This window comes from Octopus bimaculoides, chromosome 5, assembly GCF_046866305.1.
Source record: "Octopus bimaculoides isolate indiv1 chromosome 5, ASM4686630v1, whole genome shotgun sequence".
NCBI classification, from domain to species: domain Eukaryota; kingdom Metazoa; phylum Mollusca; class Cephalopoda; order Octopoda; family Octopodidae; genus Octopus; species Octopus bimaculoides.
Genome location: NC_142932.1, coordinates 115671500 through 115691694, shown reverse-complemented (window position 1 = coordinate 115691694; position 20195 = coordinate 115671500).

Genomic DNA, 20195 nt, shown 5'->3' with positions numbered 1-20195 from the left:
AATGAATATTTTAAGGCGGCGAGCTGGCAGAATCGTTAGCACGCCGGGCGAAATGCTTAGCGGTATTTCGTCTGCCGTTACGTTCTGAGTTCAAATTCCGCCGAGGTCGACTTTGCCTTTCATCCTTTCGGGGTCGATAAATTAAGTACCAGTTACGCACTGGGGTCGATGTAATCGACTTAATCCGTTCGTCTGTTCTTGTTTGTTCCCTCTATGTTTAGCCCCTTGTGGGCAATAACGAAATAGGTATTTCGTCTGTCTTTATGTTCTGAGCTCAAATTCTGCCGAGTTCGACTTCACCTTTCATCCTTTCGGGGTCGGTAAAAACTTACCAGTTGCGTACTGGGATCGATCTAATCGACTGGCCTCCTCTCCAAAAATTTTGTGTCTCGTGCCAAGAGTAGAAAAGAATATAAGGAATTTAAGCACATACAAGGTTTTATACAGGGGAAGGCGGTGGCTCTTAGTTGCGTAAGATCAAAATAATGTATTTATTCTTTTGCTTAGTATTAGAGCGGGAAAGATGATTGAAGGATTGATATAAAATTTCCCTGCAAGACAATGGTTACATTATTTTGATTTATTTATTTCTAAACACTTGTGTTTTGCCTGCTGTTGTTCATATAATAACGATGTTCTTACTTTTTGCTTTTGATTTTTGCGTAATACTTTTGCTTTCTGATGCTTTATGACAATGGATATTTTGTATTTTTGTAATGTTTGTTTATTTCTTTATCTTTTATTTCCTTTGTGCTGAACAGCTGGTGTAAATTGTGGCCTTTAGAGAAATATTTGTTCAACAGGAAGTGACGAATGCTTTGCAAAACTGGTGCATAAACAATGTTGTATTGTAGGTTATACAATAACATAAACTTCCCAGAATTTTCAGACAGTGGTTAGTTGATGGTAAACCTCAAATTTGTCCAGATATTGGCTTCGTGTCAGTGTCTTACTTCAGCATTGCGCAATCCTAATAATTATGGCTTTATTGTGGAACAAAGCATATATTCTTTACTCTTTTACTCTTGTACTATTTTACTCTTGTACTCTTGTACTCTTTTACTCTTGTACTCTTGTACTCTTTTACTTGCTTCAGTCATTTGACTGCGGCCATGCTGGAGCACTGCCTTTAGTCGAGCAAATTGACTCCAGGACTTATTTATTTATAAGCCTAGTACTTATTCTATCGGTCTCTTTCGCCGAACCGCTAGGTTACGGGGACGTAAACACACCAGCATCAGTTGTCAAGCGATGTTGGGTGGGGACAAACTTAGACACACAAACACACATACATATATATATATAGATAAATACGACGGGCTTCTTTCAGTTTCCGTCTACCAAATCCACTCACAAGGCTTTGGTCGGCCCGAGGTTATAGTAGAAGACACTTGTCAAAGGTGCCACGCAGTGGGACTGAACCCAGAACCATGTAGGTAGGAAGCAAGCTTTTTACCAAACTTAACAGTTTGTATAATAGGGAAAGAAAACACAATATTCCATCCAAGAATATCTTTTATCGTTTACTTATTTCAGTCATTAGACTGCGGCTATGCTGCGGCACCAACTTCAGGAATTTTAGTAGAACAAATCGACCCCAGTATTTATCCCCTTTTTAAAGCCTGGTACTTTTTCTATCGTTCTCTTTTGCCGTACCGCTAAATTACAGGGACGTAGACACACCAACACTGGTTGTCAAGCGGTGGTGGAGCACAAACAGAGAAGCAAAGACACACACACACATAGATATATACACATATATATGATGGGTTTCTTTCAGTTTCCGTCTATTAAATTCACTCATAAGGCTTTGATCTGTCCGAAGCTATAGTAGAAGACACTTGCCCAAGGTGCTACGTAGGGAGACTGAACCCGTGATTATGTGGTCGGGAAGCAAAATTCTTATTACGCAGCCACGCTTGCGCCAGAAATACTTATTAAAAATATGGAAAAAAACAACATTTAGACTATTATTTGAAGATAAATTTTACTCAAATTAGCCATCCTCAGCTTCCACCACGGATACGAAACCGGGTGCATGCTCTCCTCTCTGTGTCCGTGGGAAAACCTTTGGACACCTCCTTGATTTTGGCCACCAGCTTTGCCTTAATGTTGCAGGCAGAACGGTTGGTGTCTTTCCCGAAACTGGCGCTGGTGAAGTCGTAACAATTCTCCGACAATCACTTCTGAATCTTTCCTGTGGTATGGCAAGGTGCCGAATCCTGGGGCCATACATACAGCTTTCTATTAGTAACCCTCTCTAGCCAGGATTCGATCACAATCTCCAGCAGCTCCACAAAGCCGTCTGAATTGTGCCTAGACCTGACACGGTTTTCTTAACAAATGAGGGGCACCATGGCATTACCCTCACGGAAGATACACCCAAAGACCCTCACAGTTTGTGGGTACTTGGTTTTCATGGGTCCATGGCACGTCTTACGCCTTTATAGTGTTCACAGAGCATTCAGTAGCAATTACGATGTCGACTTTTTGATACCCGGCGCGAATCAACGTGCTACAAATAATTATTTTCCGATATTCAGATGGTTTTTAATCCTCCATGTCAGGTAAGTTTTTCTCAACAACTGCTACAACATTTGTGCTCATCAACGCCATTGCGTATTTACCAATACATCACACTGTTTCTGACAAAAAGAAGGTATATAAAATAGTTAAATTTAGACCGAACGCACAACATATACATGAATATATACATACATACAAACTTGTATACATACATACTTGCATACATACATACTCGCATATACAAAATCACACGTCTCTCATATATACTCACACGCGCGCACATACGTGCACACACACTCACACACACACACATATACACACACACATACACACACATACATATACATATATGTGTGTGTGTATGTATGTATGTATGTAATATATATGTTTGTATATTTATGGCGTGCAGAATATTATGAAAACAAATTAGTAGTGAGTAAAGTTAGATAAATATATATATACACACACATATATATACATGTATATATATATATATATATATATAGATATATATATATATATATATATATATATACATGTATGCATGTATATATACATGTATGTATATATATATATATATATATATATATATATATATATATATATATATATATATATATATATATATATATATATATATATATATATATATATGTATATATATATATATATATATATATATATATATATATATATATATATATATAAATATATATATATATATATATATATATATATATATATATATATATATACATACATACATGTATATATATATATGTGTGTGTATGTATATATATGTACATACATATATATTTATGTATGTATGTATATATATATATGTGTGTATATATATATATATATATATATATATATATATATATATATATATAGTTACCTAGCTTCTTTATTCACCACTAATTTGTTTTCAGAAAATTCTGCTCGCCATTTTAAGTCATAAAGCTGAGCCTGATGAGACTTGTTTTAAGTTAAAGCCTGTATAATTCGCCACTGTAAAAAAAAAGATACTCACAGTTAAGTATCTACATATATATATACATATATATATATATATATAAATATATAGTGTGTGTGTGTGTGTGTGTGTGTGTGTGTGTGTGTGTGTGTGCGTGTGTGTGTGTGCGTGTGTATATACACAGATATTTGTGTGTGTAGGCGTGTGTGTGTGTGCGTGTGTATATACACAGATATTTGTGTGTGTAGGCGTGTGTGTGTGTGCGTGTGTGTATGTATACTTGTGTGCGTATGTGCGTATGCATGAACAAAAAGAAAAGAAAACAGAGCTGCAGCATGCTAAGATAGATGCACACATAGTAACGCATGTGTACATATTTACACAAACACACAGAGACGCATGTTTTCACACATGAAACTACACAAATTCACAAATACAGACAAAGGCTTATAAACATGCATACGTTTAGACACACAGAGACATCGACAAAAGACAATTTGTTAAAGATGAAAAAATAAAAACAGAAGTAGAGATTGGAATTAAAATGAAATAAAACATTCCGAAATCTATAGAAATAGAAAAGGAGTGAGAAATTTTGTAAGAAAATAATCGGCTATTCTGAATTACATAGAGACAGTTCTAGAACACAATATTTCACTTAGTATAAATTCACACAACTTGAATGAATAAATAAATCGTATACATGCAAATAACTGAGGTATATAAATATATATTGTATTGAGTCAAATGTCTGGCAATATCTTAGTGACTTATTTGCTTTATTCGTCATGTTACAGCAAAAGCGGTCTAAGCATTCAAAGAAGAGGTCATCGAGTGACACCTTTCGTCCAGTTCTTTGATCCGACATTGATACCCGTACTTGTCATTCCAGGTGAAAACTGCTTCACTGAAGTTTCCACCTCATCTCAATTGATGAAGTGTTGTGAGTGTAGGAAGTGAGCCAAGTAATTGTCCGCGGGAAGTAGATCCGGATTATATGCTGGGTATGGCATCAGTTCATAGATTTTTGTTCGTAGATTTTTGCGATGGGTCAAACGAAGGAACAGCGTGCTTCCGTGAAATTCAGTTTTCTGCTGGGGAAAACGGCAGCCCAAACAGTTTTGATGCTTGAAACAACTTACAAAGACGCTGCCATGGGCAAAACACAAGTTCACAAGTGATTTTGACGCTTTAAGAATTGTTATTTATCACTTGAAGACCAACCTTGTTCAGGACGACCGTCGACCTCCCGAACGAATGAAAGCATTGTGGAAATTCATGGATTAATCTTAGAGGACCGTCACCGAACAACTGACAAGCTGGAGCTCCTGCCATCGATTTGCAAATGAAAAGAGTTGCAGCAAAATTTGTGCCTCGCTTTCTCACTGAAGATCAAAAGCAGTGACTACTGAATGAATATCGTGAACTAAAAGAACAGTTGAAAGTCGATCCGGACTTTTTCCGACGTTCATCGGTGGTGATGAAAGCTGGTGCTACGGAACTTGTAGATGTAGAAGAGATGAAGAAGAAAACGACGGAGGCGTTAAAAGGTATCACTCCGCAGGAGTTCCAGCAGTGCTTCGAACAGTGGAAAACGCATCTGGACCGATGCATTGTTTCAAATAAAGAATACTTTGAAGGCGATAAAAATGAAGACATGTAAAACTTAGTGAATAAAATAACATTGCAAAATTCCGGTTTCTTTGGGGTACTCTCTCGTATGTCTTGATCTAGTTTGTCCTGTTTGTCCGAAAGGATTTACATGTATGCATACACAGTAATACTTCTCAGTTTTACGTTGGAAGTTATTACTGTATTTTAAAAATCTAACTGTAATAGTTATCTCAAGAATTTACGCTCAAACTTTTCGATTTCGTTCATCTTCGGTTTCGTTTCGATTTCGTTCATCTTTTAGTGCAGCTACATCACTGTTCTTGCAAAGATTTCCCTTGCGAAGCATCCTTTTGATGTTTTCTATTTTACTGAATAGCTGCGTCATATAGACTTTGTTCAGTAGTTATAAAGCTATTGTTCATAGGCCTACGGAAGTGTGTGTAAAATTCATATTCAAATTCTTCCACTACATGCTTAGAGACCGCTGGACACTTGACAGCGATATTTAGGTGGTAATGTGTTTGTAAGTACGCACACACATACACACGAACACAAATGAATAGATACATACATACGTATGATATATATATATATATATATATATATATATATATATATATATATATATATATATATATATATGTATGTGTGTGTGTGTGTGTGTGTGTGTGTGTGTGTGTGTGTGTGTGTGTGTGTAAAATAATTGTATCAAAAATATAAATATATATAAATATATGTAAATATGTATAAATATATAGTAATAATAATAATAAATATGAAAATAATAATAAATTCAACTTTACGATGAAAGTAAACAAAGTTTGTTTTTAGAAGCGTTGAGATGTATTGTAAGAAACAGAAATAAATTTATTTCTCAAACGCGTGATAATGCTATAAATAGCGCGATCAGGATAAATTATCCATATAATGCAGAAAAATACGTTACTGGCCAGTAACGTATTTTTCTGCAATGTATGGATAATTTATCCTGATCACACTATTTATAGCATTATCACGCGTTTGAGAAATAAATTTATTTCTGTATCTCTGATAATAATAATGATAATAAATATGATAGTTTAAAAGTTTTGAATTGAGTTTTTAAAGCATCTTGCGATCGTTTCGCAGAAGTGCTGTCCCTATAATGGAATCCTATATTGATAAGCATTTATAGACAGCTCTTCTGCTCTTCAGAGATATAAACTTTGAATTTTGTATAATTTATCGAATGGTAGTTTTTTAAGAATATGAAGTAATATGATAAAATGGTTTTTGTTTGAAATATAAATTAAAGATTAAAAATTACTGCTTTTGATTTTGGTAAGTACACTTTAGTATGAGAGTCCTTAATCCATATATTCTTCCTTGGTTTGTCTTCTGTAATAATCCATAATAGTTATGTGTAAAATCCATTATATTATCCTGTATTCCAAATATAGTTCAAATATTGATAAATGCTTATCAATATAGGATTCCATTTTAGGGACAGCACTTCTGCGAAACTATCGTAAGATGCTTTAAAACTCAATTCATTTATAAGGCGTTTTGGATGTCCTTGAGATAGCAACTGTGCACTAGAAAATGTGTTTTTATAAATACACGGCACAAGGCGGCGAGCTGGCAGAAACCTTAGCCGAGGTTGACTTTGCCTTTCATCCTTTCGGGGTCGATAAATTAAGTACCACTTACGCACTGGGGTCGATGTAATCGACCTAATCCCTTTGTCTGCCCTTGTTTGGCCTCTCTATGTTTAGCCCCTTGTGGGTAATAAAGAAATAAGAAACGTTAACATCCCAGGCGAAACGCTTAGCAGTATTTCGTCTGTCTTTATGTTTTGAGTTCAAATTCCGCCGAGGTCGACTTTGCCTTTCACCCTTTCGGGGTCAATAAATTAAGTACCGGTTGTATACCGAGGTCGATCTAATTGACTGGCCCCTTCCCCAAAAATTTCGGGCCTTGAACCTAGAGTAGAACAGATTATTCTACCATGTAGCCATAACTCATTTTCGACAAACAGTCAAAGGTTATTTATAGTCAGAATTGGAGCCGAAAGTCTTCGTACTTTAATTTCTGATTCAGTATTAACTCTGAGTTTTCCTATTTTTTATATATTTTTGTACAGTTCGGATGTCATATCATTTTACTCTTTTACTCTGCCTTCAGTCTCGTAGAATACTTTATTTTCTCGACTTATTGTAGTGCAGAAAAAAAAATGCTTAATAATCAGTATAAAGCGTATTGTGAAAATCAGATCCAGCTACATTTAACTTCTTGTTTATTAATTATTAAAAGGATAAGTTTTCTCCTCATTTACGTAACTTATAGAAGGAAGGTTGAACTCTAATAAAATTTAAGTATTCAATATAGTGGTTTCATATTTTTTTCTTTATTTTGTTCACACTCGTTTCAATATATTTAGAGCTCACTGTTGCAGCTTATCAATATCTATAAAACACAAGATGTTTGTGTGTGTGTGTACGTGATGTGGGTTATGCACGTCCTCAAATTAGCACGCATGTCACTCCAATTTTAGGAGGACATTTTTCATGACCCTATCTGTGTTTTTGTCAACTTTTCTCTCAGAGGCACCCGCGTATAGCTGTAAAAATCGATAAACTTTTACCAATTTTGAAGTTTGTTGACATGGCGAAGTCAAATCTGTGCGTACGCGCGTGAAGGCGAGGGAAGAGGGAGACAAAGCGGCTATGGAAAAAAAATTTCTCTCACCAAGACAGCGTCTAACAAAAAAAAAAAAAAGGAACGAACAAGTGGAAGAGGGAGACAGCGTATTACGAAAGAAAATGTAGCTAAGACGGAGTAAAATGCATTTTTTTTCTTAAACATGAGATATAGTTTCAAATATAAGATGTTTTTGAAAGACACTATATTCTATAATAAGATTATATATACTTTCTCACACAACAATTCAAATATATTTATTTTAAATCGTTCATCTTTCTCCCCCCTCTCACTCTCACACATACGCACATATACTACTTTGGGAGCGAAAGAGTTTTGTTTATATTTCACAACTATGAAACAAAAACGTATGTAACAATTTGTCAGTCACCCCCCCCCCCCCCCAACCCGTTTCGGACCACAAAAAGGGTTTGGTAATTTTCCAGATTAACACCCGCACGATTTCCACTAGGGTGTTACGGTTAGGATTAGGATTAGGGTTGGGGTTACGGTTTTAGGGTCAGAGTTAGGGTTAGGGTTTAGGGTTAGGGTTAGAGTTAACCTAGAAGGGAAAGGCTCCTTATTTTTTGGTTAAGGCTGTTGGTAAGCTTTCCTAAGTTACTCCAATCCAGATCCCCAATGCAAACCTTCAGATCAACCTTCTCCTATACAGATCTCTAATGCAACATTTAAAAAAAGAGTCAATAAGTGAAAATAACCAATAAACTGATTCCTTATGGGATTTCCCAATCAAATTGCCAGCAAACCATTTTCAGCCAAACCAATTTCAACGGATTTCGCTCAAATCTGATGTCGATGTTACTTATTTTGGTTTGAAATAAAGGACTTAATCATTTAATAATCCTAGCTTAATCCCGAGCAGCGCCGGGTTATACTGCTAGTAGTCAATATATTCTTAGTAAGTTTACGTCAGGGTCAAGTCTTTCGGAATTATATAAAAATGATATGAATACAAGAAAAATGAAAGAGAGGAGCGAACACCAATAAGTTTGTCATGAAACTGAATGCCTTTAATAACATTTAAATGTTTTCATCGGGTGGAGATAATTTAAGACGGTAAGATTTTCCTTGAAGTTGGTGAAAAGAACATCCGTTTTGTGGTAGAATCATTGTAGATATTTTTTTTATTAGATACTAAATTGAAAGTGTACAGAACTTAATGGGGGCCTTTTATTAGTTGTGACATATGTTAGTTCAGGCCCATAAACCAAGAGCAATTACATAATGCGTGTAACTCTGTGAGGTGAATGAACGCAGAGATTTAGTGTGCAGATTCGGAACATTATAGCTGAAAAAAAAAACTTCACAAGTGAAAATAAAACTGAAACTAAATCAAATGAATAAGCAAAAATGGAATCAAATAAAAAGTAAAGCAATATATATATATATATATATATATATATATATATATATATATATATATATATATATATATATATATAGTTCAAAAACACAATAACAAAAAAACAAAAAAACAACAAAGTGAGGACGTGATATGGATAGTATTATATATATATATATATATATATATATATATATATATGTATATATATATATATATATATATATATATATATATATATATATATATATATATATATATATACATATATATATATATATACATATATACATATATACATATATATACATATATACATATATATATATATATATATATATATATATATATATATATATATATTTATATATATATATATATATATATATATATATATATATATATATATATGCATATATATATGTGTTTAAACGTACATGCATACATATGTATGTATGTCATTCAGTTTTATTTCAAGATATCTTGCCAATAGAGAGTCGGTTTTTCACATAGATTCAAGGCTCCTTCATTGGAATTTTAATATCAACAGGGTATTTTTGTATGTATGTATATGTATGTATGTATGTATGTATGTGTGTATGCGTGTATGTATGTATGTATATGTGTGTATGTATGTATATATGTGTGTATGTACGTATATCGGGTAGAATTAAATATAACAATGTACTAAAAGAGAAATAAAATAAAAAGGCCGGAAGCCTATTAGATTTACAAAGTTACAAAATTAGAAAATTTTTAGTATTTTTCATGAATTAGTACCGTAAAAGTTTCAGTAAGAGCACAAATTTCGTATTACAATTAGCCAATAATTATGCTAGGAACTTAATATATTACCAGCAACAAGTTCTCTCTTCACATGTACATGAACCAATCTTACAGGATCCCTTAGGCATAATGATTTCCTCTCAAAATTTGCGGTGTACTGTGCCAATGTTTTCACCGATAACAACCATACACCAAAGGGTTAAGTGAGATTACAGGAAATACGTTCAAAATAGAATTTAATCATCACACATACTCTTCAAGAAACATTGACGAAAGAGCAGACACTAGCTTATCCAAATGTATCTAATCATAAGAATAGAGACAAACCACAAACTTCAAAATCAACCGGAAATTCAAGCGACATCTTGAGAAAGTTTTGCTGAAGTAGGATCGAGTCGACCAAAGCCTTGTGAGTGAATTTTATAGACTGAAACTGTGTAAAAGCCCGTTATATATGTGTGTGTGTGTGTCCTGCCCGTAATAACATTATTACGGGCAAAACCATGATATTTAATTAAACGAGTTATAGGTTAATCTGAAATAGTTCCTGTTGCGTTGCAATTTAGGCTATTGTCTTTCATTATAGCCTCGGGCCAACCTAAATCTTCTGGGTGGATGGAAGCTAAAAGCTTGTCGTATACATACATACATACATACATACATACATACATACATACACGCATATATTCTACAAACAGCCAAATGTTTTCTACCAATTCTACACCAGTCCCCATGTCTCTGACAAATAATCAAGGAACAACAAATAATCAACAACCGAAGGCAACCACCAAACCTTAAGAAACTTCCAACCAAACCAAGATTCACATCAGAGAAAGAACTGATGCAAGTTACCAAGTGTGGAGACCCCTATGTGGGACATGTGATTTAATAGAACAGGTACCAGCTAAAAAATTCAAAATGGAAAAGAATTGAAGGTGAATGCAAATATGAACTACAAAAGCAAAAACCTGATATATTGTATCACATGCCCACGATGCAACGAACATTATATTGGGGAAACAAAAACGAAATTAACCAACCGTGTAAATGTGCATAGACATCAAATAAAAGATTCCGCATACCATGTAGCATAGATGCATACCATGTAGCGATCATTTGGACACCTGTGCACAAGGAAAATTCACAATTTTTCCTCTTCATAAAATAAATGAAGTGAACGACCTTCTCCGGAAGGCAAAAGAAGAATATTTCATAAGATTTCTGAGTCCGAAACTAAACCGGAAATAGTCAACAACGATTTTACTGAAAACAACTACCCCTATATATAACACGTGCTTGAAAACGTTAAGAACTGAAATTGCTTGCACATCTATAAAAGCAAAGCCTACGCATATTTTGTGAAATCTCTTCCCAAATGTTAGTGTCTTTCGACTTTCTAAAAAGGTTCTTGGATCTATTTTAAAACGGGGGCCACATTTTTCATTAATGTTTTACGTAGTGTTTTTGGTACAGAAAGACTTTCAAACTTCGTATACTTATCTATTTTGTGTTATAGAACAGAAAAATATTTTTGTATTCGAATTTATTTCATGTAAAAAATTGTCTTATTTCGATAATTTCAACCAATCACTGACAAGTATTCAGTTGTTTACATTTACTCCTTTGGCTGATTAAGCGATGTAAAGCGTATTTAATCTCCCTACCTTCGTTTTATTTGCTTTTTTCATTTTAAATTTGCTTTAACCCTAACCCTAACCCTAGGGTTAGGGTTAGGGTTAGGGTTAATTGTTTCAGAATCGTTTGTTTATGTAGTCGGCACTTAATGTATATCGGCTGAATGGACGTCAGTGATTGGTTGAAATTACAGAAATACGACAACTTTAACATGGAATAACTTATGGATTTCTTTTTTTTTAAAGAAGACTAAGAGAAAAAGATGTTTTATATGACACATTCTACCAGTGTTCCAAGTTTCAAAGTGTTTCGTTAATGAAAAATGTGGCCCCCGTTTTAAAAAAGATCCAGGTTCTTTTCTCAATCTTAACTCGTTGAGAAAAAAATCTTCTCTCCAAATATTATAACAGTATCAAGGAAACTACCCGCGACGGTAAGCTCAGTAAAAAATTTTCTTCATCTGGTGAGAGACAAGTATTGTGTAATAAACACAGTATATATATTTTTATGAGCAGCTAATAGTTTCTTGCTAAATCAGAACGATCTTAGCTTGTATATACCATATGAGTATAGCCAGAAGATTGCATGAAGTCACCAGACATGTTATAGAATGCTGTCTGAATCGTTTTCATTGCATCAAACTATTAATAGCTCATAAAAAATATACTCTGTTTATTAAACTATATATATATATATGTGTGTGTGTGTGTGTGTTTGTGTGTGTGTGTGTGTGTGTGTGTGTGTGTGTGTGTGTGTGTGTGTGTGTGTGTCATTTTATATAAAAATTACATATGTATCTATGTATAAGTCAATAGTCATCTTTCACCAGCGTGCATGTCTTAAAAGCATTTATCGTCCTCCCACTAATTCCACTAATTGTTTCCCATGAAGTCACGAGCTGAAACTGAATACTCACCCATTTGACAATCCCACCATTGACCCAGCGGAATATCCGGGATGTGAAAGCTAGGAGTAGGAGTAAAGAGAAGGGAAGTGAAGGAAAGAGACGGAGAGAGAGAGAGAGAAAGAGAGAGAGAGAGAAAGAGAGAGAGAGAGAAAGAGAGAGAGAGAGAAAGAGAGAGAGAGAGGGGGGAGAAAAGAGAGAAAGAGGAGGCGCCATCCACATCAGCTATGTGGTCACTTTTCAACTGAGTGAACTGGAGTAATCTAAAATGAAGAGACTTGCTGAAGAACCCAATACACAGGAGTGCGTGTGTATTTATACACACACACACACACACACACACACACACACACACATATATATATATATATATATATATATATACACACACATGTCTATCTACACAACACGCATACACATTCATGTGTGTGTAGTTTATTTCTCTATCTTTTGAAAATGTAGTGATAAACTTCACGAATACATTATGTCATTCTGCATAACATGCTGCATTGAGTACGTTATTGAAAGTGGTCAATTTTTAAATTAGTTGCATAAATAAACATGAACATACACACACACGCATACACACATTTATTTATGCATATGTACATATTCATGTACTTATATATATATATATATATATATATATATATATATATATATAAAGTGCATTTTAATAGTAAACTTAATAGCAAACTATATACTAACGCTAATAATAAACCTATGTTAATAGACAGTAATGTTGAATCAAATAACAAAAATAGTAAACATCCCACAACTAAAAGAACTACTAATCACAATAATAATATTGTACTAGAAAATAATAGTAATCATAGCACACCCCATACCCACCCACACAATAAATTTAAGAGAAAAAATAAAAATTCTATCTGGTTAAATATACCCTTCAACTGTGCAATATCCACAAATATTTATAAAAAATTCATGAATATTTTACAAAAAAATTTCCCTTCTTCTCACAGATATAGTAAAATCTTCTCTTGTCATAAAATCAGAATTTCTTACTCTACCCTTCCTAATGTAGGTACAATCATAGCTAGGTTAAACAAAAAAAACATCAAGTCAGCTAGAATTAATGAAATTACAAATAGTGGCCATATGAATGCAAATAATAATCCATCTAATACCAATAATGATGCTACCAATAATTATACAAATAGAAGTGAAAATAACAATAACGAAAGAAATTATGAAGATAGTAGCAATATACTTATTCCTATAAACCATAATTTCAACCAACAATTAGAATATATCAGTAACGACGTTACAGTTTTGACTGAAGTTGATGATAGGCCCAACTCCAACAGAAGTAATAGTGATCAAAGACATAATTCATATAATATCAATAGGCCAAATGTGGAAAGAATAAGTCCAACTAATAGCGCATCAAGATATGAATTAAATAATGATGGTAATAGCCAATATATACCTAATAATAGAATTGAAGAATTGATAAATGATATTAGTGTAAATAATTGTAATAATAATAATAATAGAGATATTAGAAATAATATAGGTGGAGTTGATAACCCCACCATGTGCAACTGTAGAAAAAAGTCCCATTGTCCTTTATTTGGATTTTGTTGTACCCGCAACGTAGTGTACAGATGCATCATTAGTACTAGAACAGAGAATTATATTTATATAGGGTGTAGTATTAACCTGAAACAGAGAATATATAACCATAAATCTTCATTTAGACTTAGACATAAGGCAAATAGTACAACTTTGGCAAGTAAAATTTGGGAGTTAAAAGACAGTATTAATTTTAGCCTTAAATGGGAAATTATAAGAAAAGCTCAACCTTATAGAAATAATAGATATGGATGGGAATTGTGTTCTATGGAAATATATGAAATGTTTAAACTTAGGAACAATCCTAATCTAATCAATAATAGATTAGACCTTAGGGTATCATGTGTGCATTGCTCTACTCGCACTTTTAAATTTTTAAAAAAATAGGACTTTTATTTAAATAACTAAAGTTATCAAAATTTATAGTACCTTACTTCTATTATAGTCATCTAGAACTATCAGCTAGCACATATTTATTTTGGTAATTGAAACTTTACAACATATATTCCTGATCTCTATCCTTAACATCTAATCTACTTAAATCAGTCATCAGATTCCTGTATTGATTATCCTTGTTATTTCCTAACATCCTTTCTTTTCTCAGTCCCTTAAACATCAGTATACACATTATTATAAACTAATATAAATCCGATAATAATTTTTATCTTTTATTCACATTATATAAATAAGGCTTACCTATGTGTCTCCTAAATAGTATCATTATCGTCAGCTAATAAGTTTTTTTAAAGATAATTCAAAATAGTGTTCATGATCACTATATGCTTAATATACTTAATATCCTTAAATTTTACACCCTATCCAGAGCCCCTGAATTCAATATTGACATTATTTCATGATTTTTGTGAAAGATAACTACATCTCATTTTATTTTATTAACATACCTCTTATTGTGTAAACATTAGTTAGAATTCTGTTGTTGTCTGTACCACTATACTGTTACTCTATTCAGACTAAAAGTAAAAAACCTATTTGACCCATATACCTAGGGCTATAATTCCTCAACATTAATTCCTCAACATTTTGATAGTAATAAAATGACCTGATACTACTATGACCAGTGAAACCTCTAGATTCTAATACTTTTATAGCCTTGCCCATGCATACTGCTTACACCTTCCCTCTCTTTAGAAGTAATTGTCCCTTTGCTATCACCACTAGATAAGAAACAATAGAATTCTGAGACAGTTAAAACTTTTGTCTAGAATCAATTACTAGCCTGATAGACCCTGCTATGTCAAGATGGACTTATATATTCTTCCTCTGCTCTCTCCCACTTGGTTTTAATATGTTGCCACATTTGTAATATGTCTTTTTTTCTGCATTTTTTCGTGCAGCTGAAGATTGCTCTTCATATTGCATTTAAGGTAATGCTCACATTACTTAAATAAATTGAAGTAGCATGAAACGTGCGTACTGCAATCACTTTTGAAATCCGTGTTGCTTATTATTTGATTTTTAATCACCCATCCTTTTGGGATGTGATATTCGGGTGCCTACGCATAAGTACCATATTCAAGCCTTGAATCTATATCTAAACCGTCTATATATATATATATGTATATATATATATATATATATATATATATATATATATATATATATATATATACATACATGTATAGACATACATACATTCATATATATATATAAATACATATATTTATTTACATAAATATATATATATATATATATATATATATAAATGGATGCGTGGCGTTCAATCAAAAGATAATATAAATAAGAAATATATATATACATATATGCATACACGCACACATACACACATACACATACAAACACACACACACACACACATACATACACATATATATATATATATATATATGTGTGTGTGTGTGTGTGTGTGTGTGTGTGCATATATGGATACAGGACATCATCAACCGTAAACAACATGAAATACACAAACAATGAGAGAAACAAATGCAAAACAAGACAAGTAACATAAAGAACGACCCTCGTTCTGATCTAACGACCCTCCAAGTTTGTCTTCGTTCGGTTTCCTTGTATGTCTCCACTGTCCTCTTTTTGTTCCCAACTTTGACCCTCCATAAATCCCAAATTTTATTTTTGTACTTACGGGAGCAACTGCCTTCGGAGACTCATATTGTCGTTCGATTCTCGAAATGAGGAGTAGATAGACAGCCGACAACTGATGAAGGGTCGTTCTTTATGTTACTTGTCCTGCTTTTCATTTGTCTCTCTCGTTGTTTGTGTATTGAACTCTCGTTTACGTATTTCATGTTATTTAATGTTTATATATATATTTATATAATATATAGCTATATGTATGTATGAATATATATACATGCATGTAAGGCTATATATATATATATATATATATATATATATATATATATATATATATATATATATATATATATGTATGTATGTATGTATGTATCTCTCACTCCTCCTCCTTGACCCTCTCGTCGCTGACACGTGACGAAAGGGATTCTTCCTTTCTATTTACTGCATTCCTATAGGGGGTTCCTATAAGGTTGTTATCCACCCCTGATTGGAACTTTCCCGTATGACATGTACGCATGCTCAGTGACTTGCTTTAACTTCTGCAGACGACTCACATACTGTACTGACCGGTTAATATTGTCTCCGAAGAAATCACGCGAATACTGTTGTGTATATGCAGCCACTATAGAGGGAAGAATGTAGACGGCAAAGTTATTTCACTACATAGATATGCTGCAAACGTAGTTATTCGTCGGTTTTTAGCTTCAGAGATCGAGACTTATGAGGAAAGACTTTGTTTACACTGCAAGCTATGATATGTTTCTTTATATATATATATATATATATATATATATATATATATATTAATAAGGGTAGAAATTGATATTAATCAATTAGAACCAGTGGTCTAGCATATTAAAAAAATCCGAAGATTAAAATTATATTACATACAATAATAAGAGGAATGACCAGCAAAAGTGGACTCCTATATGCTAGAAATAGATGCCGATTCGGCATCTATTTCTAGCATATAGGAGTCCACTTTTGCTGGTCATTCCTCTTATTTTTGTGTATATATATATATATATATATATATATATGTGTGTGTGTGTGTGTGTGTGTGTGTGTGTGTGTGTGTGTGTGTGTTTGTTTGATTAAATGATAAATTTACAGCATTGAATCTAATATTCCTCTAATTATTAGACTTTATAGTGTGACTGTCCCTACCTCTTCTACACCTCATCATGCTCATGGCCAAATCAGTGAATGGTTGCTGAAAGCTATGCTGAAAGCAGATTGGGATCAGGCAATACTTCACCGAGAGGAGATATATGCTTCTGCTTATTCCTGTCTGAAGTATCATCCGATATTTCAGACTCATCGTCCGATGAATTTACTTTGTTGATATTCTTCATCGACAGAATTTTTATACCTTTCAGTCAAGTCCACCTTTCTTCCAGTAACATACTGTCCATATAATCTTAAATATTTCTTTAACTCAGGCACAGTAAGTACTTCGATAAGTACCATGATAAGACGTAAAACAATAACAATAGCGTGGATAGTCTGCGGAAGTTTAATTGTCTACATGGAGCACCGCCTAGCCAAGGGAGATAACCTGATTATAGGAAAGCCCTGTAGAGAAGACGCAAATTTTTTCACTCTCTAACTAGCGTTCAAAATAATTTTTCTATCGTCTTGGCCTAACAGCCCTTACCGTTTGTTCTCACTGTTCTGTCTTGTTTTTACTGTCTTGTTCTCACTGTCCTGTTTTTGTTTACACTTTCACTTTCCGCAAAAATTCCCAAATTTTAATTAATTTGCTTGCGGGAAGGAGAGGGACTGCTCCTTGCCTTCGAAACGCGGAGTAGATGGAACAGGGACAACTGAAGAAGGGTAATATTCTTTATGTTGCCTGTCTCGTTTCTCTGTTTGTTTTTTTCGTTGTTCAAAAAAAAGTTCGTTTTCTGTTTTCGTCTTTATGTTTTCGTTTTTCATTGTGTTCAACGTTTTTTGTGATGTCCTGTATTCATATGTATGTATACATATAGATGTAGGTATGTACATATATGTATGGATATATGCATATAATTATATATTATTTATGTTACTATTATTATTATTATTATTATTATTATTATTATTATTATTATTATTATTATATATATATATATACACACACATCTAAACGCAGAGATAGACTTCTAAATAGATAATTTGCGCTTAGATGCGCTTGACTACTCGTGTGAAGAAATCAGAAGCATGAATAAATAGCACACTCCAATTAACAAAAAATGTCACATATCTGATTTTAATCATTTATATGAATATGTGCGCGCGCGTCACAACTGGTTCAGTAATTTATAATTTTACCAAAATATTTTATAATAAAGAAAATCAACAGAAAAGCTTGTGAAAATATACATGCCCGATTTTATATTCAGCCCGTCTCTATATATATGTAGCTATTATTGAAATTCATAACTGTTCCTAAATATACTAAGTGCCACTGACTTTACCTGTATAAACCCTTGTATGTGCTTAGATTCCTTATATTGTTTTCTACTCTAGGCACAAGGTCCGAAATTTTTGGGGAAGGGGACCAGTCGATTAGATCGACCCCAGTACGCAATTGGTACTTAATTTATCGGTGCCGAAAGGATGAAAGGCAAATTCGATCTCGGCGGAATTTGAACTCAGAACGTAGCGACAGATAAAATACCGTTAAGCATTCCGCCTGGCGTGCTAACGTTTCTTATTTCTTTATTGCCCACAAGGGGCAAGGGGCTACACACGGAGGGGACAAACAAGGACAGACAAAGGGATTAAGTCGATTATATCGACCCGAGTGCGTAACTGGTAATTATTTAATCGACCCTGATAGGATGAAAGGCAAAGTCGACCTCGGCGGAATTTGAACTCAGAACGTCACGGCAGACGAAATGCCGCTAAGCATTTTGCCCGGCGTGCTAACGATTCTGCCAGCTCGCAGCCTTTGTTCATACATATACTTTTCTATTCTAGGCACAAGGCCCGAAATTTTGGGGAAGGGGCCAGTCGATTAGATCTACTCCAGTACGCAACTGGTACTTAATTCATCGACCCCGAAAGGATGAAAGGCAAAATCGACCTCGGCGGAATTTGAACTCAGAACGTAAAGACAGACGAAATACCGCTGAGCATTTCGTCCGGCGTGCTGACGTTTCTTATTTCTTTATTGCCCACAAGGAGCTAAGCACAGAGGGGACAAACAAGGACAGACAAAGGGATTAAGTCGATTACATCGACTCCAGTGCGTAACTGGTACTTAATTTATCGACTCCGAAAGGATGAAAGGCAAAGCCGACCTCGGCGGAATTTGAACTCAGAACGGAACGGCAGACGAAATCCCGCTAACCATTTCGCCCGACGTGCTAACGCTTCTGCTAGCTCGCCGCCTTTGTTTGTACATGTACTGCTTATTCAATAATCATTCTACATGAACATATGGCTTGCCTTTTTTTTTATTCTTTTCTTGGGTTCTAGGACGCATAAGACTGTTTATTTGGTTTCCACGGTGTATCAGTAGCTAAGATGACATTTCCTGGGACGGACCGTCGGTCTGTTAGAAATTTCAACGCCAACACTTTTGAAGGGAGGCGGACAAGTCGATTACATCGACCTCGGTACATGACTGCTACTTTATTTGATCAACTTCGAGGAGATTAAAGGCAAAATTGACCTCGGCGGGATTTGAACAACGAACGTAGAGACGGATGAAATGCCGGTAAGCATTTCGTCCTTCACGCTAACGATTCTGCCAGCCCACCATCCAATGGCATGCTTCAGTTTTCTTTATTTATACGGAAACCCTATATAAAAAGTTTTTCCTACGGCATTTTATTTCAGTTTCCGATATTTCATATTTGTACATTAAACAGCTTTTGCATTCAGCGCATTCGTTATCACACAATTTCCTATAAAAGGATATCACGTGTATTTCACGAAATAATTCCACTGTCCTTCCACTAAATTGTTCTCACTAACAAATTGTAGCTTACATAAAACAGACATTTGCAGGTTGACACATAATCTTGTAATAATCCAGGTTTCTCAGAGGTGCAATT